Source organism: Sus scrofa, chromosome 2 (genome assembly GCF_000003025.6).
Source record: "Sus scrofa isolate TJ Tabasco breed Duroc chromosome 2, Sscrofa11.1, whole genome shotgun sequence".
NCBI classification, from domain to species: domain Eukaryota; kingdom Metazoa; phylum Chordata; class Mammalia; order Artiodactyla; family Suidae; genus Sus; species Sus scrofa.
In genome coordinates this window covers 125,342,885-125,367,712 of record NC_010444.4, presented here as the reverse complement: position 1 = coordinate 125,367,712, position 24,828 = coordinate 125,342,885, and the positions used below count along the sequence as shown (strand labels likewise).

The 24,828-nt window shown below is 38.0% G+C and overlaps 1 long non-coding RNA gene across 1 annotated transcript in view; it reads left to right on the top strand.

Annotated features, from left to right (window-relative positions):
- The window catches only part of LOC102160311, a 143,395-nt gene extending 140,007 nt beyond the window's left edge, over window positions 1-3,388 (top strand). Inside the window, exon 5 of the long non-coding RNA XR_002341867.1 lies at window positions 2,679-3,388. This is a non-coding gene — a long non-coding RNA (uncharacterized LOC102160311). The remainder of the gene's footprint in view (window positions 1-2,678) is intronic.

Below are 24,828 nucleotides of genomic sequence, written 5' to 3'. Positions count from 1 at the left end.
CCCAAAGATATAAAATTAAGATGGAGCATGGAACTAGAATTCAGAAACCCTAACTCCCAGTTCAGTGATTATACTAGCAGTTACAGGATCCCACCCCACCCTCCCATCTGCCAGGGATATGGTCCAAGAGCCCCAGTGCATGCCTGCAATTGTGGATAGTACTGATCCCTATATACTATGTTTTTCTAAAATGTACATACCTTTGATAAAGTTTAATTTATAAATTAGGCACAGTGAAAGACTATCTGAATTACCAGAATAACTGGTCTTGCTTTTATTTTATTTTATTTTAATTTAATTTAATTTTATTTTATTTTATCTTTTCTAGGGCTGCACCCACAGCATATGGAGGTTTCCAGGCTAGGAGTCCAATCGGAGCTGTAGCTGCCAGCCTACACCAGAGCCACAGAAATGCGGGATTTGAGCCTCGTCTGTGACCTACACCACAAGTCATGGCAATGCCGGATCCCCAACCCTACTGAGCAAGGCCAGGGATCGAACCTGCAAATGGTTCCTAGTTGGATTTGTTAACCACTGAACCATGACAGGAACTCCTTCTACTGGTATTGCTTTTATTAAGAAAAATGAGTCACTTGAACACAAGCACTGTGATAACCCAGATGGCTGCTAAGTAACTAATGGGCAGATAGACTGGATGAAGGGATGATTCACATCTGGGGAGGGTGAAGCAGGACAGCCTGAAATTTCATCCTGCTACTTGGAGTGGCTGGCAATTTAAAACTTATAAATTATTTCTTGAATTTTCCATTTAATATTTTTGGACCATGGTTGACCACAGGTAACTGAAACCTCAGAAAATGACACCATGGTTTTAGGGGGATTGCTGTATACTACACAATACTTCTTTCTTCTTTTTGTTTTTGTTTTTGTTTTTTTTTAGTGTCTCACCCACGGAAGTTCCCAGGCTAGGGACCCGGTGGGAGCTGTAGCTGCCTGCCTACACCACAGCCACAGCAATGTGGGATCTGAGCCATGTCTGCGACCTACACCACAGCTCAGGGCAATGCCGGATCCGTAACGTACTGAGTGGGGCCAGGGATAGAACCCACATCCTCATGGATGCTAATCAGGTTCATTTCCACTGAGCCACAACAGGAACTCCACAATACTTCTTTCTTTGCATTCCAGTATTCCTAACTGACCCCTCATGTGCAGGATTTTGGAAGTGAAGTCTTACAAGATGTGGGACAGGCATAGGGCTTGGAGCCTTAGCTCCCTGCAGTTTCCCTGACTGGTTCTCCCTGCTCCCTGACTCCTTGGCCTCCTGGGCCCCACTGACTTTCCTCTTGCCACCTGACCCTGTAATCTCTGCCATCTTCCATCCCTGATAGGGGCCTGGGTGTGGGTGCAGGAAAGTCGGTGTCGGCACCTGTCCCTTTCAGGGTCTTGGAACCTGTAATAACATTAACCATCCCTATAACATGAGCTAGGGCCCTACAGGGCTCCTAGGCACACAAGCCTTTTTGTGCTCTCCCTTTCTTATTTTTAAGAAATAAGCTTCAACCTCCATGACCTTCCCTTTGTCCCAAAAGGCAGTTGCTAATCAGGGAAGGGAGGGGATGCAGAGACCAGGGAGGAACAGTCAAGAGATAATAGTACAGCCTTAGGGCAGGGTCCTCGGTCCTCCTCAAGGAATATACATAACAATATCTTTGAGCCTTTCTACAGAATTAAAACCCCCACAGGAGGACAAGACTCCACAGGATGAAATGAAGGCTCAGGCATAGAAGGTAAATGATGAGAATGCTTATGCCTCTGAATTGGTGACTAAAGTTTCACACTGGTTTTCTGATGTGCTAGGCTGCATTCCACAGAGGATTCATTTGAGGCTTTTGGGAATAATTAAATTTCTTGTCCCAATCCTTCTTATGGGAATAATTATCTATGCCTCAATTAGACTACTTCTATGTTGAATTCCACACTTATGCAAAAAGACTACAAAAACTGTCCTTAAATCCCCACCTATATGGCATAATAATGTTCATTCCTTCCATGAGAAGAACCCCCACTTGCTGCCCTTGTTCAGCAGGAAGCAGCCATACGATTATGATGCCCATTACCCATTTTCCATCGAAATGGAAGGAATGAACTAGAGGTGGGAAATTCGATGCAGGCACCTCATACTCCTAAGAGAAAAGTTATATTCTTTATGCTTCTTTTAGAAATGACTAGTTTAAAATTGAAAAGCTTAGGAGTTCCTGCTGTGGCTCAGCAGTAATGACCTGACTAGGATCCATGTGGACTCGGGTTTGATCCCTGGCCTCAATCAAATGGGTAAAGGATCCGGCATTGCCGTGAGTGGTGGTGTAGGTTGCAGATGCAGCTCAGATCCTGTGTTGCTGTGACTGTGGTATATGCCAGCAGCTAGAGCTCCGATTTGACCCCTAGCCTGGGAACCTCGATATGCCACAGATGTGGCCCTCAAAAGACATACATACATACATACATAACATTGAAAAGCTTAGAGTTCTTCCTTGCCCTTCTCCTTGGCTTAATTGCACCCTAAATATAATCACCTGCAAGCTCTAGATTAGGCACCCTAAACACGATTGCCTGCGAGTAACAAATTTTAACACATGGTGTTTCTTTTGAGGACCATCCTAAATTGCCCTAATCACTAATTGATATGCCTTTCTCACAAGTGTTTTTATTTCTAGGAAGATCCATTCATGATAACCCAGAAGTTCACCAGGGTCATGCTGAGATCTCATGCCAACCTCAATGACTAAATGTTCCCCCCAGAGAAAGAAGAATGTGTATTTGGCCTCAACCCTGATTCTTATCCAGAATACCTCAGACTATGGCATCTACCTTGTGGTCCATCCATTGGGATGTTTGGCCTCTTGTCCACCCTTAATCCAGATATGAGTGCCTCCCAACTCAGAAGTTTAAAATCCCTGGGGGTCACTGTCTGTTGTGGTGAGGAGCCCATGCACCAGACAGGAGAGTTGATGCCTCCAAATCTGCCTCCTCTAAGGCACAGCTCTGGGATGGGATCTGTTGCAAGCTGGCACTTACGCCATGCATCACTGGATAGCCCCACACTTGTGTCGCCTGTTAGGGTCTACGCTTGCCCCACAATCCTTGTGCCCTGGAACACTCTGGCTGGCTCTTATCCTGGGGTGGGCCTGGGTTCTTTCTTTTTCCTTCTAGACTTTCTGAGTCTGGTTTGTGTCCCTCTCTTCTGTCAGGCTGTAGTAACTTCTGAAAAGGAGCCACATAATATGAACTGTGTAATTTTGGTGATTTCCACATATAAGCTCAGTGCTTTGATATTTGCATTTGAAAGTAACACTGCATAATATAAACAGTAAAAATTATGCTTACAATTTAAAATACTAATTTTTCTTTACTGAAAATGGCATGAAATAGCAAATAAAACAAAGGGTTAGGAGTTCCTGTCATGGCTCAGCAGAAATGAATCTGATTAGCATCCATGAGGATGCAAGTTCAATCCCTGGCCTCGCTCACTGGTTTAAGGATCCGGCGTTGCCATGAGCTGTGGCATAGGTTGCAGGTGTGGTTGGATCTGGCATTGCTGTGGCTATGGCATAGGCCCGCAGCTATATCTCTGATTAGACTCCTAGCCTGGGACCGTCCCTTTGCCGCAGGTGCGGCCCTAAAAACACAAAACAAAACAAAAACAAAAACTAAGGGTTAAAGAAATTATGAAAGAAGGAAAGCTTTTCATGTGCATGTTATTCCTGTTTTCTGAACAAGGGGCCCCAGGTTTTCACATGGCATTGGGTCCCACAAATTACGTCATCTCACAATCATGTCCCTGCACAATGAGGTTTCAGACTTGATCAGGTAGTACATATTTATCACCTTCCACAGAGAGCCTACAAGTTGAACTAATTGCCTTCTGGAACAAAATAAATCAGGTAAATGAACTTCTGGTTTTTCTCTGCTGTAGAATAATTACCCTAAAGCTTAATGGCTTAAAATAACCACAGTGATTTGATCTCTTATGGCTCTGAGGGCTGACTGAGCTCAATGAGGCTTTCCTCACTCAGGGTCTATCATGTTGCAGTCAGACAGTGCTGGAAAACGGCTTCCTCACTCACGTGTCTGATAGTGAGGCTGGATGTTGGGTTGGAAGTCAGATGGGGCTGCCATTTAGAACAGTTACATATGGCTTCTGTATGGGGTCTTAATTCCTCAGAGCATGATGATTGAGATGCTGGAGAGAAAGAGAGACAAGCAAAAACATTGTTGTCTTTTCTAAGCTGACCTAGCCTGGGAAGTCAAACAGCATCACTTCATCCTCATTCAAATTATTAGGAGTGTTGCCAGGTGGGGACTATTGATTATATGAGCAGAGGCCAGTATAACAATACATGGGTCCTAGGACTTACCAGTTGGGCTCGGGAAACCTCCTAGTTAGAGAGAAAAATATCACACAGTTGGTGCTCAACAAATGGCAATTACTTCTATCCTCCGAACTCCTTTTCTGATACTAAGTACAGACCAGAGAATATCTGCACGTTCGGTTCTTCAAAGAGCACTGTTTTGAATATTTGACTTCATGTCCCGGCTCTATCCAATGTCTAGCTGTTAGCCTTTACTTAAGACATTTATCTTTCTGATCAGCTGTTTTCTACCCAAGTTTGTTATGCAAATTAATAATGAAATACATACAAAGGCACTTTTATAAACCATTTAGGCTGCCTGAGTGTGAGTTAGTAAAAACTTGCGGTTCCATTAGAAAACTTGGTGGCAAGTCTAATTGACTAGTTTTATTTTTTTTAATCTTTTTTTTGTCTTTTTGCCATTTCTAGGGCCGCTCCTGCGGCATATGGAGGTTCCCGGGCTAGGGGTTGAATCCGAGCTGTAGCCACTGGCCTACGCCAGAGCCACAGCAATGCGCGATCCGAGCCGCGTCTGCAACCTACACCACAGCTCATGGCAACGCTGGATCCTTAACCCACTGAGCAAGGGCAGGGACCGAACCCACAACCTCATTGTTCCTAGTCGGATTCGTTAACCACTGCGCCACGACAGGAACTCCTTGACTAGTTTTATTTTTATGATGAACCATATATATTTTGTATGAAATAATTACCTTCTGACCCCCCCTCTCCTTCCCTGCCCCATCCACTTATTAAGTTGATTGTTTCTTAGACTACAGATGATACCCTGTTCCCTTATCACTAGAAAATTTATTTATAACATTTTAAATCATATTACCTTCCACCTTGCCACTATAAGCTCTTTAATCTTTGTGGTTCGGGAAGTGTGGGAAAAGAAGAGGAAGGAAAGCAGTGAGAGACAGAATGATTTCATTCTTAAAAGACAGCTGAAGAAGGAATCACGACCAACCTAAATAACTCACTGATCAATGTAAATCTTTTTCGATTGATATTGACCCCTGTAGCCCCCGTCATATATCATAAAACTGACACTTATCACCTTGTATTGAGTTTTCTTATATATATTTTATCATCTCACTCAACAGAGAAGAAACCTAAGCTTCACATGCTAACATGTTCTAGAATAACTTATGTAGCATTGGAGTTCATTAAATTCTCCTGATACACTGATTTTTAACAGTTTCATTATTGTATGCCCCCTAGTCTCTCATTGGGTGACTTAAATCCTCTTAAGACAAACTCCAGAACCTTTGTTGTTACTGAGTTGACGAATATGTCTTCCCTTTTTCTTGTTCATTAACTTCTGTTTTGGTATTGTAACATAGTCATTTAAAGAGCTGATATTTCCAATCAGAAAGTTAAGATAATAGAATGTACTGTAAGATTTAATAAAAAATGTTTATAGAGCACTTCCTAGGTCTGAGGCACTGTGCGAGGCCTATACCTACATCATTTTATCTTATTGGATATAATAGAGCTATGTTTTGTAGTCCATCTGAAAAAACTGGCTACAGTATGGTTTCCAGGAGTGTAGTGTTATAACTCTATACGTTAAAATAAAACTTCTGCTTTCGCCCTAGGGCTTTTAACATGCTCTTTCACTGCAAAGTAGATTGTTTCTCCACTACATTGTGTCTTTTGCGAAAATGGGAGCTGTTTTCAACTGAATTCTCATTCCCAAAGCTATTAATATTGCTCTATTTTCTATACAGATGGTCAATTACTGTTAAAAAAAAAAAGTTGTGCAGATAGTGGTGCCTTCCCAGTATTTTCAGACTGTGATTCTAAATTCTTTTTCTTTCTCCCCCTACTACCCCCTCACCCCACCCCTTGCCTTTGGTTTTGATTTACAAGTGTGTCTCTAAATGGGTTAAATTGGGAAAATCAGTCCTTTCATTTTACATACAAATTATTATTATTTTATGCAAGCTCCTGTTTAGATCAAATCTGTGGCTTTGTAAATCTTTATGTATTTGAAATGAAATTCAGTACTATCTTTTTCTTCTGCCTTCAGTTTTGGGCTTTTTTTGTGTGTGCTCATGTGAGTTTGAACTTTGTAGTAGCTAATATTTCTTGTTCTCTTCACTAAATCAACAGTGCTGAAAAGAAAGGAAAAAAATACATTTAGCATAAGTTATGTGGTAAAACATTTTAAAAAATTCTGCCTCAGTGGTTGAAAATATTCCCTTGGTATAACAGTTTTATGTTATCATTTTCAGAAAATGAGAGTGAGCTTGCCTTTTGGGATATTTATTTTTTTAATATAGGCATACCTCAGAAATATTGCAGGTTCAGTTCTAGACCACTGCAATAAAATGAGCCATGTAAATTTTTTTTTGTTTCCCAGTGCCTGTAGAAGTTATGTTTACACTGTATTGTAGTCTGTTAAGTATGCAAATAACATTATTTTAACAAGAAAAATATATGTACCAATTTAAAAAATACTTTATTGCTAAAAAATGCCTCAGCCGAGACTTCGGTAAGTCGTAATGTTTCTGCAATGTATTATAAAGATCACTGATCAGGGGTTCCCATCTTGGCTAAGGGGAAACAAATCTGCCTTGTATCCATGAGGATTCAGGTTCGATTCCTGCCCTCCATCAGTGGGTAAAGGATTTGGCATTGTCATGGGCTGTGGTGTAGGTCACAGATGCTGCTTGGATCTGGTATGGCTATGGCATAGGCTGGCAGCTGCAGCTCTGATTTGACTCCTAGTCTGGGAACCTCCATATGCCACAGGTGTGGCCCTAAAAAGACAAAAAAAAAAAAAAAAAAAAAAAAAAAAAGATCACTGATCATATATCATCATAACAAATTTGAGGATAATAAAAAATTTGCAATAGTGCAAGAATTACCAAATATGGCACAGAGACACAAAGACAGCAAATGCTATTGGGAAAATAGCTCTGATAGACTTGCTCAATGCTGGATTGCCACAAACCTTTAATTTGTAAAAAAAAAACCCCAAACCCGTAATGTATCATAAAGCCAAATGCAATAAAACAGAGTATCCCTGTACTGGAACCAATTCCTAAAATAACCCAAGAACTGTCAATTTCTTTCAAGGTAAAACAACATCACGCTTAGAAATCTGAAAGCAAAGCCACTGAAGAGCAAAAAGTTGCTCAAAAACAGATCTCTCCCAATTTAGCAAGTAGCAGACATACCGGCAAAGTTGATTAAAACACAGATTGCTGGGCCCACTTTCAGAGTTTCTGATTTCAGCAGTTCAGGGATGGGGCCTGAGAATTTGCATCTCTAACAAGCACCAAGGTGATGCTGATGCTACCTTCCAGAGATCACACTGCTGCAGGCTTTCACTGAGAGTCATGTCTAAGGTGACTTTGGTGGCATTTTAAACATCTGGGTTCCAAATAAGTTCAGAGAAAATTCCTGGAAACCTAAATATATTTCTCAATGAATGTAATTTCTAAAACTAATTTGAGATGAGTTATTAATTTTTATTACCTTCAGAACTGTGTGTGTGTGTAGTCAAAAAAAAAAAAACTATCATATGAACAAAAGTACCTACTTAGCTTTGCATTTTTTAATATTTCCTTTAGTATTCTACAGTATCTAAAATGACTTTCAACATATTCAGTAATTTATTCCAAAAATATTCACTGGGTATTCACATGTATATTTCTATCATAATGCATCGGTATGGCTATATTGATTCTAATAGCCATTTGAAAGCAGAGCAGGCTTAGCATAAGGGTCATGATTAAAATATGCCCTTCACACTTCTTGTCATTAGAGTCCATTCATAATATAAAGTGCTATAACAAAATTGCCTTTGAATATTTGAAGAAATAAAAATTTTAAGGAGTTTTGTCCAATTCTGAAAAGTGATTAACAGATGGAGTATGAAATTAAAAACAGGAAGTTGGCTGACTTTTTAATTAAAAATTTATTAATTTTTAAAATTAAAGGCAGAGGTGGTTGGATTTTTGTCTTTTCTCAGAGCAGTTCATGTGGAATAGCTAATCATTCCTAGCCACTAAGTGACTACATTTAAATACGCAGCACTTCAGTTGTTTCCTATGTGCTTAGCACTTCATGTATATGAACATTTAAATAGTTCTAAGCATTTCGTATATATTGATTCTTTATAATGATCTATGAGGTAGGTGCTATTGATTGAGATACGTATTTTATAGATGAGGAAATAGGCCCAGAGAGGTCAAAAAACTTGCCAAGCTGCACAGCAGCTAAGTGACGGAGTCAGGATCATTTCTATAGTCTGGCTCCAGAGCATACTCTCTTCACCATTAAGCTCTACTGACCTATGTGATGTCTCTGGTATTTGTCATGTGTTATATTTCAGCTTGTAGTTTGCTTTCTAATAAATATATTTCTTTTCCAATTAATAGTAAGGTCTTTGAGGGCAATTTCTAGGTCTAATACAAATTGTATCCTATGAAGTGTCGAGCATAATACTACACATGTAATAGGTATTTAATAAATATTTTTCAATGGAATGGTTGGTGAAACTCCCTGTTGGTCAATATTAGAAAATACGAATCTGTATTTATCCACATAGACAGATCAACGGATAGATAAAGTTAGGGATATGCATATTTTCTTTCTTGAAATATACATATAAATCTTTCATACATTCCTAGATCAAAAAATATAGCTATATGAATTCAATTGCTACGGAAAACATTTTTATTAACTTACTGCTCATACAGGCCTCAAAATTTGAAGTGAAGTCATAAACAAAATTTTTTTTTTTTTTGTCTTTTTGTCTGTTGTTGTTGTTGTTGCTGTTGTTGCTATTTCTTGGGCCGCTCCCGCGGCATATGGAGGTTCCCAGGCTAGGGGTTGAATCGGAGCTGTAGCCACCGGCCGACGCCAGAGCCACAGCAACGCGGGATCCGAGCCACGTCTGCGACCTACACCACAGCTCACGGCAACGCCGGATCGTTAACCCACTGAGCAAGGGCAGGGACCGAACCCACGACCTCATGGTTCCCAGTCGGATTCGCCAACCACTGCGCCACGACGGGAACTCCATAAACAAAATATTTTAAAGCTAGGTGGAACATCAGATATCATTTAATTCAGCCCCCCATCTTACTTATTAAGCAGGAGAGGAATAGAATTGTCAAGTTACATGCTGTAGGTCACTTGCGCATTTAATGGCTACTGGAAATAACTTAGTTTTGTTGGTTTGAAAACTGGACAAAAGGCAAGGAGAGAGTAAAAAAAGAGGCAGACTAGTCCAGATTGGTAGATAGAAGTTTTAATAAGTGAAGGATTTTACATATGATTCTTGTCTTCACTCACCTGCAAGAATCTACAAAGTTTATATAAAGGCCTTAACTGGGCTCAGTCCTGTCCAGATGGTCTCAACAACATATTATTCTTTCAAGGCTGTGTCCTTGAAAATGACTCCCATGGTGGGAAGGGTAAACAGAGTGTACTTTCCAAGGATGGGGAGGTGGTGAGAAGCTTTCAATTGCCTGGATACAGCTTTAAGGTCAATGGGCAGTCACATCCTCTGAATGACCTCCTGAACTCTAACTATATGCTCCCCCCACCATATAGTTTATTCTCTTTGGTTTTTAAGATAGTACTTCCTTGGGTAGTGTAGATAAATATTTTAAAATAAGTTTCCACCCCCCCAGATGTCTTCTTTTAGCAAACAAACAAAAATATCTAATCTTCAACAATTCAGATTTCTGGATATCTCAGTAGGAGATATAGAAGATTTTTATATTGTTCTTTCAAGATTACATCTTGATGTCTATGTGTAAGATAACTCCTGAATACTGGCTTGTCTTTGCTATGTAACAAACCAATGTAACAAAGATAATGCCTTAAAACAATAAACTTTTGCTTAGTGAGGCAGTTTCTGCAAGGCCGTCCTTAAGATTGAGCTTCACTGCATGAAGCTGGGTTTACTAATTCCTCAGCTGTTACTTGTCGGGCCATTTGGGGCCTGACTGATTCTGGATAACTTTATTCACATGTTTGATTCTTGACTCTCAGGTAGGGTATAAATAGGACTAGGCCACATGATTCTTATTGACCATTAGGCTAATTTACGTGTGTTTGCATCATGGCTACTGCAGAAATCCTGGGAACAGCATGTAGGTAAGTTCTAACCCGCAAGACTTTTTCAACCCTGTACTTGTGTTGTATGTGTTTCATGCAGACTTAAAAAATGCACAACCAGGAGTTCCCGTCGTGGTGCAGTGGGTTAATGACTAGGAACCATGAGGTTGCACGTTTGATCCCTGGCCTTGCTCAGTGGGTTAAGGATCCGGCATTGCCGTGAGCTGTGGTGTAGGTCACAGACACAGCTCGGATCCCGCATTGCTGTGGCTCTGGCGTAGGCTTGGCAGCTATAGCTCCAATTAGACCCCTACCCTGGGAACCTCCATATGCTGCCGGAGTAGCCCTAGAAAAGGCAAAAACAAACAAACAAACAAACAAAACCCTACAACCTGAAAGTTGAGAGTTAAGTTTTATTTGCGGCAAAAATAGGACTTAAGTTTGGGAGACAGAATCTCAGGTAGCTCTAAGAAAGCCCTCCAATGAGGCTTTGGAGGAGGGTGGGGAGTTAGGATATATGCAATAAAAGCAGAAACAAAAGATTCACAGATAATTAGATTTACAGAAAACCAGTTTTTGTGGGAAGATGTAAAGGTCTGAGTTTACTGGAATCTTTTTTTTGATATGTTCCTCCACTGTGGGCCAGTCCTGGTTTCTTTCCTAAGTTTTCTAAGGGCTCACTGGCCCACCCTTGGGAGTGGCTATTCTTATAGATGACCGTGACATCTTTTGTCCACTTAACTACACCCCAAATACTGCCTCATAGGGAAAAGGGGGAATATCAAGATATAAGTCATAAAGCTGAAGGGGGAGGTGCATGCACATTTTACTGAGGTTTGCAGCTGGTCTCCTAAAGGTTACCATGTGTCATGGACATAAGTCATCATTGAAGTGTTTTAGTGTTTTTCTAGGTATGAAGAGATATAAGAATTGGGCTTGTAAAATCTTCTCCTAAAAAAATCTAACTGTCTGAAGACGTGTTCTTCCAGTTTTGCCAGAGCACAGAGTGCATCTCTCCTGGTCTCTACCCTGAGCTCCTGTCAGGGGGTGCTGTGGGTTGTCAGCTGCAGTGGCTCATGTTTTCTCCATGTAGAGGCTGATGACAAGTGCCAAACTTCAGTTCACACTCATGTACTTACTTGGCTAACCTAGATTCAAGAGGTGGAAAAACAGATTCTGGATTTATATGGTAAGAGGGATCATTGTGAGGATTTTAATAACCCTCTACAATTGTTTGATCAAAATTCATTTTCCTCTCACTTTCAAAATATCTGCATCACCTCTCAAGCCTCCCCGTAAGTCTCACTGAGTTCAACTTCAGGTATAAGTACAGAATCTCATGATTTAAAGAAGGTCTGAATATGGCTCTTGGATGTGTTCATCTAGTGCTTATGAACTAAAGAAAATTGTGAACTAAAATTACAAGTTATTTGTCCCCCACTTGTAATGGCAAGATGGAAATAGGGCAATTATAATTGACTTTTCCACTTAAAAGAGGAAAGAGCTAGAGGCAGATAGCAGGCAACTGATTCATGCAATTCTGAAATCCCACAAGTCAAATGCTCTCAAATCTTCTCTCTGGGGCCAGGGAATGTTTTTTGATTAGGACTTAGTTCTGCTCCGTAGAAGTCTCTTACTAGTGCAAAATTGCCAACTTTATTTGGGTGTGGTTTCTTGGTTGGTTGTTTTCCATGAATCCTGACTCCATCATTTGGGCTCTTGGCTCTATTGTCTGAAATGTTATTTGTTTTTCCACAAAGACTGCCTTTGTTTGCAACTGGGTGGCTTTCTCAGTTTGCTGCTCTTGTCAAAACTTGGCTTCTGTGCTCCAATGCTGAACTGAATATTGGAGACAGAATTTTGGGTGAAGGAGAAAGGAATAGCTTTACTGCTTTGCCAGGCAAAGGGGGACACACTGGGCTCATGCCTTCAAAACCTTGTGTGCCCAACCTGGGAATGTTTGGTGAGTTTTACAGCAGTGGTTCAATGGCAGGATTGCTGATATGGATCAGGGTGTGAGCAGGCCCCATATTCCTTTAATCTGGCTTCAAGGGGTGTATGGATGAACTTCTGTGGTTCTCCAGGTTGGTCAAAATGTGCCCATGGCTCTGGAATGAAGAATGCTTCATTGAGTAGTTAAAATCTTCCCGTTGTTGGGGGTTTTAGTTCTGCAGAAGAGCTCAAAGATACTGTGTGTATCTGTGTCCAGGAGCCCTACCAGGTCCTGCTCAGTTTAACTTCCTCCCATAGAAAGTTGAGATAAAGAGGATTTTTTTGTTGTTGAAATTTTAACAGTTTTAGTTTCTTTTCATCTGAACTAATAGCCCTTTTACTGATAGAACGCTCATAAACTTTTTGGGTTTTCAAGGAAACTCAAAGTCTCAATTGTTTTTGAAACTGCTGCTCTAGATTTAATAAATGCCTTTTGGGGGATTAAGCTTTCATGTGACCACACCCTTATTATTAAAAGCCTTGTGTGTATCTGGGAGATGCCCTTCAATACTCCTTGAATTTTTCAAGATTTTAAAAAGGGTTATGCAGACATCTTTGACTCGATCTTTGTTTTTAGTTCAGTCCTTCTTGTATTTTGAAAATAATTTCCTGGTTGGAGATACTGGGAATGAGAATCAGTTTTGTTTTCCAGGCCAAGTCCTACAGCTTTAGGTCTCCTTTAAATTTTGCCTGAGAACATAACAGTTCCTTTTAGCTTATCTCTGTCTTGCCACACCTTATCCTATAAGCTGAAAGAAGCCAACTGACACTTTGAAATATTTTGCTTGGACTCTATCTAGTCATTGCCAACAAGTTTATTGGATAAATTTTCTGTCTCTGTCACTGCAAGTGATAGTTTTGCCAATTGTTCTACTTCAGTTTTTGTAACAGTTTCCTTACTGCTTTTCCAGCTTTAATTTAGCACCCAGTCCTAAATCCAATGCCACATATTTTAGTGAATAGCAGCACACACCTTGTAGATAGCTATTTATAGGTCTGCTTTTTTAAAAAAAAAAAAAACAAAAACAAAAACGAAACCAAAAAACTGCAAAACTTAGTGACTTAAAAATACAGCCATTTTGAAGCTTATGATTCTGTGATTCTACTATTTGGACTGTTTTCAGTGGTGGCTTTTGATCTGAGGTAGGCTTGGCTCATCTCAGTTGGACTAGCTCATGCATTTGTTGTTAGTTGGCAGTTTAACTGGGGGCTGGTTGATCCAGGATGGCCTTACAAATTTTTCTGGTGATTGGTTGGCTAAAATCTGGACAGATAGGGGTAGCTGAGTCATGTGTCCTTGTCATCTACCAGGCTAGCCAAGGCTTATCAATGTGATGATGATAACAGAGATCCCCAAAATCACAAATGGCTAAGCTCATTGTGCAAATGCTTTTCAAGTCTCTGTGCCACTAGACTTTAATATTTTTTGCTAATAACTTATGGGCAAAAATCATGTAACTCATCCATATTCATATATTAGGGAAATATACTCAGTCTCTTCATTGAAGCAATGAAGAATTGTGGTTATTCTAACAATCTGCCACATCCTGAAAATACTCGCTATGACTATAGTCCATTGTCCCTATTCTAAAATTTTTCGTACCCATGGATTTTATAAGGGAAATGGGACTTACCTCATAGAATTTTGAGGATGAATTTTTCTAGAATAAATTGCAATTCTATTATATATACAAAAATAATCTCAATATAGCAAAACCAGTGTTCATTCACCTGACATTTTAATGTGCTATTGATAATCAACATAGACATTTCCTTGTTTACTACTGAGTTTCTCTTTGATGACTGATCTAAATATCTGCATAAAATAACACAGGCAAAGCATATACATGTTAAATATTATAGGAAAAACTACTCCATAGGAGGTCAACTTTTCATAAATGTGCGTAAATTTTAGAGTTTACAGTAAGTAGGGGTATGCTGGTTCATACAGTGACTACTCTATCTGGTGTGTTTTCCTGAATTATTGAAGTTTAAAAGCTAAAACTAAATTTTCCAAATTCCTTGCAAGGTATGTTCTTCATGTTATTTGAGGTGTACCACATAGATTGACTAGTCAGATTTGGGAGAGGTAAGTTACATTATGTATAGCTGAATGCACAGAGCATCTTGAGGGAGAGGGTTTTGATTTTTCTGGGATAGCTAAACATATCTTTGGTAACAAAATGCAAATTTTTGTTTTTATCTGAGTATCAACAGGAAACAAAGGACACACTGCCTATTTACAAAGGGACTAATTGTAAAGGCCTGAGTGGTATGTAAGGGATCTGAATGAATACAGCAAGAACCTTGGTATAATGGCAGCAAACATGTATTTTAACCCTATACCAGGAGAATGAGAAATGGAGTAAGATGATTGGAATCCAGAGAGTTAGGTAAAGCGAGGAAGACAGCCATTCTGAGGCAATAGAACAGAAGGAACCTAAATGAATGAATGCCGTAAATTCATTCTCTTCTTTCTAATCTTCTAATATTCCCCTGGTTTATCCAAGGAGAAGCTATAGGTGTTATTAGCCTTTTAATAGAGTCCAAGAGATTAGCTTTTTGGGGCAGAAGGCAGAGTGGAAATAGATAGAGTAGATCTGGAAGAGCAAATGGCAAATATCTGGTACACCTTGTAGCTGTCAATTACATGATCCACAGTGTAATAGATGCCAGACAGAAGCCATAAAGCAGTTTTTGCTAGAAAAGTATTGTTCTGACTGGAGTATTCCTAGATGTGTGGCATCCAAATTTGGTTCTTGGGTTGAGGTGGAAAGTCTTGAACCTATGCAATGCCCTTAATAAATGGTTTTCTACTTAAAAAGTATTCTGTTGTTGGGAACAAAGAACCCTCACTCTATGGTGGTAGTAAGGATGAATGGATGAAAGAATAAGTGAAAATAATCTATGATCTTACTTAAAAGTCAAATTATAAGATAAATGTAAAATTATGTTAACTTGACAAAATATGAACTTTCAATATACTGCTAATAAAATATTATTTGAAATCAGCAATGTTTAAATAAATCTTAGAAAGTGTATAGATACAGAAGAAAAGAGAAAATATCAGCACCCGATACATGAGAAAACTCCTTAGCAACTATTTTTCAAAGATTACTAAAGATACTTTTCTATAGATTATATACTATAAATCTGAGAGGGTTTGTGTTTGTGATAAACTTTGTAATTTAGACCATCCCAATACCCCAACCAATTTGGTATCACTGACAGGTTTTGGATCTATTGACAGATGCACTTAAGAGAAAAAAACAAAACCCTTCTTTAAAGTTTCCAGGACTTGTGGAATCTTTGAAGGGTATCTAGGATTAACAGTCTTTCTTTTAAAGAACTCTGAACCCATAGAGGTAATTAGGTACATAATGAAGATTTGTGGTTGTCACATATTCAGTACCAATCCCATTGCTATAAAGATCCTAAAGTTATTCCATAGAGGCACTCAGTTCATTGAATGTGAGCTGGAATATTTTGTGGCCTCTGCTCTAGGGAGAAAGTGGCTTGATTTAGAGGTTTATCAACCTATGTAAAAAGAGTTGACTAACAAAAGCTCAGATGCCTCTAAACTTGCTAAATAGTGGAACTGATTATTTCCCTCTGAATTCATAACAATTTGAGAAATGTATGACTTTACATCAAAAACTGTAATTTTGCTTTTATGGAAGTTTTTAAGCTCAGCAAGCCTCATATTTCTGAAGTCTCTTTGAAGCAAAGTAGCAAAAGTCGGTACAACTTATATATAAAATTGGGAAACTATATTGAGGATGAGCCACTAAGTTTATATTAAACTGTGTTTTACATTTTAAAACCGTGCAGTAGAAAGAAGATATGTGGTAAGAAGGATAGATGCATAATAGCATATTATGAGGACATGTGAGCATTCTTTTGTCACTTATAAATCAGCCTTTAGCAACATTTCTTCAATAACAAAAATGGAAAACATCTGCTATTTTAAGTAATCTTGAGGCAAGTAACAGGGTGCGTGGTACATTATAACTGTTTTTCCATGTCCCTCTACATGTTCCACCATCTGGACTCTCAAGTAGTTTTTGGGTAGTTGAATAGGCTTTTGTTATACATCTTTTTTATTTCTTTTAAAAAAATCGCTCTGTTGAGAATCAAAACATAAAGATAAAATGTACTAAAAAACAAAAAAACATAGAACTTTGCATCAAAAAAAGTGTTTCCAGATTAGAAACTAGAGGAGAAATTATGTGAATAAGGGAGATATATAAGGAATATAATATTTGATACTTAGGTAGTGATAGTGCTTCCCACTTTGTTCACTAGAAACTTTTAATTAATTAATTTGGTTTTTAGGACCACACCTGTATCATATGGCAGTTCCTGGGCTGGGGGTTGAATTGGATCTGCAGCTGCTGGCCTTTGCTACACCCTCAGCAATATGGGATCTGAGACACGTCTGTGTCCTACACCACAGCTCATGGCAATGCTGGATGCTGAACCCACTGAGTAAGGTCAGGGATTGAACCCACATGGTCATGGATGCTAGTTGGGCTTGTAACCCACTGAGCCAAAATGGGAACTCCATATTTTTTAAATTTAAAGTATAATCATTTAATGTACCAGTGTAGCCATTATGAATTGTCATGTTTATTTAGTTTTTAAAAAATAATTTTTTTTTATCATGAGCTTCTGAATTGGCCAATCTGTTGACTTACTATTCTCTAAGAAGCTTCACTGCTCATGCCACAGAGTAACTCAGTCTTTTTGGAAATAAAACAAGCTTTCATTAGCAAATGACTTTAAAAATATAAGTTAGATTTACTTTATAATAGAGGAAGGAAAATGGGAGGTCAAATTAGTTGGAATTTGCAACTTGTTAATTAAAATTGTTCATTGCCATCAGTATACACTTGAGAGACTGAATATACAAGTCAACAATGTGTAAAAATAGCACTCTGACCCACAATCTGCAGCAATGGGTTAAAAGGCAAACAACAAGCCCTGTAGCAATCTGCTCCAGCCATCCTGTTCTTAATCAAAACTGACAGCTGTTCTAGTTTTTGCCCCTGCTTCCAACCTCAGTCAACTGGAGAGAAGCCAATATGCACACCTAATCAATCGAGTACATCCCACTTCTCGTTAGTCCACCTATAGCTTTCCCATGCCAATAGCCTCTAATTAGGGCATATGGGAAACCTTGCCTTTTTTCCTACTCTAAAGCTATTTCTTTCTTCTCCTTGTTTTTTGGGTGGCTGCCACAATACAAGTGATGTTTGCTGGGCTGATGACCTTGCTATATCAAACAATAGGTAGACTTTGAATGATCTTCAATTATTTCCATGCTTATTAAGGTCTTTCCCCCTTAGGACTCTGAAACTGTATCTGCATTGGCTCTTATCTTATAGAGGGAGCTAGCCTGGTTGCTTACCTGAATTCCCCATGAGAGTGAGGTACCCTAGAAGGAAGGGTGCCTTACAATGTCTATTACAATGTTTATCTATATATAAATGGTATAAAAAATACCATTTATTTTTTTGGATGAATGGACTTTAAGCATTATGTTAGTACCGGGACATCAAGTGGTAATAATGGTAATTATTTTTTTCATTTATTTTTCATTTATTTTTACACACAAAACTTGCCTTTGCAACTTTTGATGATGCCCAGAGATAATTGGATAATTTTCCTAAAACATGATAACATCTTTTTAGATTGAGGGACTGCTATTGATACCGTTTTTACTAGTTTCATAAAATTTTATGACTCATCAGCCCATTTTTGTTTTGCTCAGTTTTAGGTCAACACCCTGTTTTGTAGTTTAATTTCAGTTTTCTCTTAAAGAAAATGTATCCCTGACAGCTCATTAAAATTCCAAATGCTCTGGAATTACAGGTTTAGAACCATATACAATCTGTTTTCTTCTCTTTTGTGAGATAGTCTTAGTTAGAATTTACTCACAAATAACTAAGTGAAAGAAATTGATCACTACTTCAAGGAAAGATAATATTCCTCAAAAATGCTCCCTCTAGGGGAGTTCCTATCGTGGCACAATGGAAACTAATCCTACTAGGAACCATGAGGTTGCAAGTTCCATCCCTGTTCTCCCTCAGTGGAACGCGGCTTGGATCTGTCCTTGCTGTGGCTCTGGCGTAGGCCGGCAGCAGCAGCCCTCATTAGACCCCTAGCCTGGGAACCTCCTGGGAACCTCCATATGCCACAGGGGTGGCCCTCAAAAGACAAAAAAAAAAAAAAAAAAAAAAAAAAAGCTCCTTCTGTATTGTCTTTAAGGACGTCTTGCTCCTCTTCTTTGCTATTCTTCTGCATTTTAGTATAGTCTTTATTCTATTCTCTCTTATATTCATAGCAGTAAAAAATAGAATAGAAAAGCAAAAATTTTCTTGGGCTTTGTTGATTCTTCTTCTCTGCCTAAAAGTCTTTTCTCCAGTTCCTTATCTCTCCCAGTTCCTTGTCTACTGAAAGTAATTTGTTCTTTTTATTCCCCCCCACCCACCTCCTTTACTTCCTTTTATTCTTCAAATACTTTTGAGCACTTATACTGTTGGAGGCATTGGGGATGTAGGGATGAACAAGACAGATATGATCCTTGTCCTTTCAACACATAGCTAAAAATTGATGTGGAAAGTTTTAATTAAACAAGAAGATGCAATAGACAGGAACTAAGAATTGATTGCAATAGTTCTTCAGAGAAGGCAGTCAGGGAAAGCCTTTTGGAGATGCATATATTTCAGATAAATATACTGTGTCCCTTTTATTTTTCTTATAAGTTTCATCAGTTTCAAATAATGCATTTCAAAATGCAGGTCTCATGGATTAGCATACTTGAAATTTTCTTAGATTCAAATATCATGACTTCATTGTTTGTTGCAGCATACAGGCCATAGAGGGAGAACTATACATTTTCTCATTGAGAGAGTTATTAAGTGGTTGTAACTTACTAATTTTTTGTCGTTGGTGTTTAAGGATAATCATAAAACATTGTCTACTACAATAGACTGTTTCCCTTAGTTTCTTCAACTGAAGAAAAGAAAAATCAATAAGTCTATCTTAGGAATTGGCAAACTTTTCCTGTATTGGATCATATAAGCAAATAACTTAGGCTCTGCTGAACAAAGGGTCTGCTACAGCTCTTCAACTTTGCTACTGTAGGATGAAAGCAGTCAGAGATGACACATCTGTGAATAAGCATGATGGTACTCTAGTAAGCATTGTCGTTTGTTTGTTTTGTTTTGTCTTTTTGCTATTTCTTGGGCCGCTCCCGCGTCATATGGAGGTTCCCAGGCTAGGGGTTGAATAGGAGCTGTAGCCGCCAGCCTATGCCAGAGCCACAGCAACGTGGGATCCGAGCCGTCTGCAACCTACACCACAGCTCAGGGCAACGCCGGATCGTTAACCCACTGAGCAAGGGCGGGGACCGAACCCGCAACCTCGTGGTTCCTAGTTGGATTCGTTAACCACTGCGCCACGATGGGAACTCCAATACTCTAGTAAGCATTAAACTACAAACAGGTGGCAAGTCAGATTTGGCTCCCCAAGCTCTAGTTGGGCACCCACTGACCTACCTGGTAGTAGCTATGAGGAGTGAATGAGGTAATGCAACTTAAGATACCAATCACAGTGACTATTATATTTTAAGTCCTCAGTATATATGTTGCGATCTTTAGTAATACTATGATAAGCATCATTATAGATCTTAGAAAAACTAAAGGTGTTAATGCTGGGCAAAATTCTCAACCTGATTCATCATCAAACATTGACTCTTGCCCTCAGGTATATTTGGGGTTCCTTTGAGTCTTAGCCAAGTGACCAATAGATAAGTGTAGAATTAATGGGTAGTCATGATTCATGATAAAAAACCTAAATCCCTTTGTTATTCTAGTTATTTTTATTTTGTTCTTTTGTTTGTTTGTTGCTGTTGTCTTTTTAGGGCTGCACCAGTGGCATGAGGAGGTTCCCAGGCTAGGGGTCGAATCAGAGCTGTAGCCTCTGGCCTACATTAGAACCACAGCAACGCAGGATCTGAGCGCATCTGTGACCTAAACCACAGCTCACTGCAATGCGGATCCATAATCCACTGAGCAAGGCCAGGATCAACCCAAGTCCTCAAAGATGCTAGTCGGGTTTGTTAACCACTGAGTCACAATGGGAACTCCTGAATAATACTAAAGGTAAGAAACACTCTCTTGTTTTACACATGATAGCCCAAAGGACAATGCACTATAATCACTTCCCCTGAGGACAGTGCGATTTGTAGCACACTTGGCACTTCTCTATTTCCTCTCTTCTGAGTCTTTCTTTTCTTTACCTGCATCAATTCTTAAAATAGTATCATCCCTGGACACGCTTACATTTTCATTTTCTTTATGTAGGCTGCTGTACTTAACCTCATAGCACAATGTGCAGTTGAAAAACACACACTTTAAAAACTGCTGCTTAGATTTTCTGAAACGTCCTTTCAAATTAGGAGGAAAGATTTTTAAATTTTTGCTGTTAAGAACAATAGAATACGGAATTAGAGCATGAAGTTCCCTACTTGTATTAGTATTTATTATTCTACTTTATGTGATTGTATTTATTATGAAATTAATTGAAATTTGTTAATACAAAGCAAAGGAAATATAAAATATTTATAGGATTGTTTTGAATATTTTTTCAGCATGAGATGAAGCATTAGGACAAATAAAATGGTGCTAAGGTTAGGGAATATACAGAACTTTGTCTTTTAAAATGCCATCCATATTTACTGTACATACTAGTAGAGCAATAAATTGCATAAAGTTTACACTTGGTATGATTTACAATGATGGAAAGTTAATTACATAAACTCACTTTACTAAAAAGGCTGTGGTTTGTATGATACCTCAAAATAAATATTTAGCAAGTCTGAAAGAAAATCAACAAGTATCTAGAAAGCACATCTAATTGGAATGGTGGGGAAAGTCTTTAGTCTGTAAAAGAAGATTTTTCATTTGGGAGAGGACAGGATTGCTGCTTTCAAATTAATAAAAAAAAGCCTAATACATAGGTGTGAAGAGGTATCTAAATTTTAGATGATAAAGTTCCCAGTGGCACAACTAGGAGGAATGAGTTTTTGAGGGAAGACTGAATTCATGAGATAAAGCAATGATTCTGAACCTGTTTTGAATCAGTGAGTTGATGGAAGATATACTAACGAGCAGTATGCAAATAGATGATCAACCACTTTGAGGAACGGGTATTCAGAGATCACAGTTTAAAGATCCCTGAGTAGGAGAGAATACTTGCTAGCAAATAGAACTTTTGAAAAATTTGTTTAATGTTATACTTTGTCTTCATTGGTCTTCCCTATTGCTTTTTGGTCAGTAGATACATTTAGATAAAGCAAAAAAGAAAGTACATACTACTCATCACATTTATTGTATCTTTTCCTTTAACTATTTTAAGAGTAGGATAACTGAATACATTCATCTAGGTAAAAGTGCCTATACAGAAGTGAATAATCATTAAGCATTCCTAGCAAGAACCATTTGAAATTATTATGGGTATTGCGCTGTGTATCTATGAGCATTCTACTATGAGTATTGTGTTTGTGTATCTTTACCAATTTTTCAATTTTAAGGATAGTTTTAAAAATCTTTGGTTTAGATATTTCTCTGATAATTGTACTAGTTGGCTTACTAGAGAATCTAGGAAGCCACTGTTGGTTTAATAAGATGATTTTTTTTTTAAGGGAATGAGATTCAAAACTTCCGTATAATAGGAAATAGAACTTGCTCAGACATGATATTAAAGCCAATCTTTTGTCTGAATTTTTAAAAGATAAAATTGAATGTAGATGAATTATCTAACCTTGTGATCAAGCTACACGTTTTCATAAAGGTAGCACAAACAAGGAAGCAATTACTATGTTTCTTCTGCGTTTTCTGGAGACCATATAGTACATTTTAGTTAAAATGTGGTTTTTGGACCAGGAGAACCAGCATCCTTGTTGCTGTTACAAATGCAAATTTATTGCCGTAACCTCAACCTTCTACATCAGAATCTCTCATGATGGGAACTAGCAACTATTTTTAAGAAGTTCTTCAGGAGATGGTACACTAAAATTTAAGAACTGATATAGTTGAAATTAGATGGGTTTTGGGGTAAAACTTTCATTTTAATCCTAATTTCTCTACTAATTTTGGAAGTTACTGAATCTATTTATGCTTTTTTCCTTTATATCAGGGATAATAAATTTTCTTTAGGGCCACTAGAGGATTAGTGAAAATTTGTAAAAAGTAATAGAATGTTCCCAGAAAATAAGAGGGTACATAATAAATGGCATTTTTTTTTCATATTGGAGTAATGATACATGCTATTATTTGACTGCTTGGTACCAAGGCAACTTCTTTTCGTGTATTGACTCACTTGATCTTCATAGTAACCTTATTTGGTATATACTGTTTTACCCATTTCATAGAGGAAGAAATTGAGATAAAGAATAGTACAGTGGATTATTATCTCAATGCCGAACTGAAATCTGAATGAAGGTTAATGTTCAACCCAGTAGTAAATATTTGCATTAAATTTGCAATTTTTAATTAAAGGTATTATGCTTAGTAATGGTGCTTGGCTTCTCAAATTTTAAAAATTAAAAAAGACGGGGGAGTTCCAGTTGTGGTACAACAATGAATCCGACTAATAATCATGAGATTACAGATTCGATCCCTGGCCTCACTCAGTGGCTTAATGATCCACAGTTGATGTGAGTTTTGGTGTAGGCTGTGGTTGCAGCTCGGATCCTGCATTGCTGTTGCAGAGGCTAGCTGGGAACTTCCATATGCTGTGGATGCAGCCCTAAAAAAAAAAAAAAACAACTAACCTTTAAGTAATGACCCCCAAATTTATATTACCTGCTTGTCCTCATTGTGTTATCTACACAATGCTGTACCCACTCCTTCAGTGGTTTACTAAAGGCAATTTTGATTTATTACAGCCTTTCCATCAGCTTAAAACCATTGTCGATGACAGTGTCAAATAAATCAGAAATCTCATTGATGGCTACACTTTATTATTTAATATTTGTGATTTGAATAGAACTTTTTTAGTGCATGCTGTGTTTTTTGGTATGTGGATTGAACTTAGGGTGAATTGTATATTTTAGACTTAACTACCATTTTAAAATTCAATATATGCTGTCGAGGAAGTTCTTAAACTCTTGGGTTCATCACTGTCACAGTAAAAGGATAATATATTTTCTTCAAAAAGATGTCTTGAAATCATGTCCTTTTGATGGAAAATATGCTGAGTTTTGTTCAAGGCAAATATGTAAAATATTTTTTGAGGACAAGGTCATGTGCTTTTCAAATGCAATGCTCACATGATACTGCTATGAATTAAAAATAAGTGCCCCTTGTCCTGATAGGTTCTTAAGGTGCTTGGAACACTTTTAATTGGTACTGCTTTCCTAAAGGTAAATAGTGAAAACTCAGTGATGTGTTGGGGAATTCTTTTTTTCTTGGTTCTTGATTTTTCCCCCCTTCTTCCAATTATTGCTAGCTCTATGTGGTATAAATTTATAGTCTCATTTTTCTGCACTACATTATGGGAAGATTTAATTATTTCTCTTGTTTTGAGACTGTGGGAAGCTAAAGAGATTTGACTAAGATCATTTGAAGATAACTAAGAACTGAGTCAACAAGTACAGCTTGTATTCTTTTCAATGTAGGAACAATAAAAAAGGAAGCAAATTTCTAGAGAAAATTATTTAATAATTCAGTGTCCTCAATTAGCAAATTAATTTCATCTTGTTTGTAACAGAAAATAGCAACTTACCTCATTGTCATAGTCAAAATTAACATCCTTGCTGCTATCTTAATACTTGATAGACACTAATTAATTCTTTCTGAATGTGATTTCATTTCCCTTGTATAATCTTCTAGAGTAATCTGCATATGCAATTTTAATTTTCACTAAATAGGAAACTTTAATTATCCAAAGATATTAGTTTTATCTATATATTAAACCTATTTTTTGTTGGCTTTTATTTTTTATGTATGAAATGTTTTTCCTTTTTAATTTTCAGCTTTTTTTAAAATAATGATTACAATGGTATCTACAGGTAGTATTGTTTGACTAGGAGAATGATTAGTTACATAGTCACCTTTTTCTATTTTTTAAAAATTTCCATCATTGCCCTTTAGAGTGGGAATATGTTGTGTAGAAGTTTTGTACAACAGAATATTGTAGTAGAAATAGCAGGTGAGTCAGGCAGATGAACACTTGGAATCAGAAAAAGGAGAGGAAAAGAGGGAAGAAGGATGAATAGAAAATCAGAGCACACAACTGTCTGAAGTTGATCACATGAGCACTCTCTCCAATGGCGAACTTGTGGCCCTAAGTTAATCTAATCAAAGAAGCT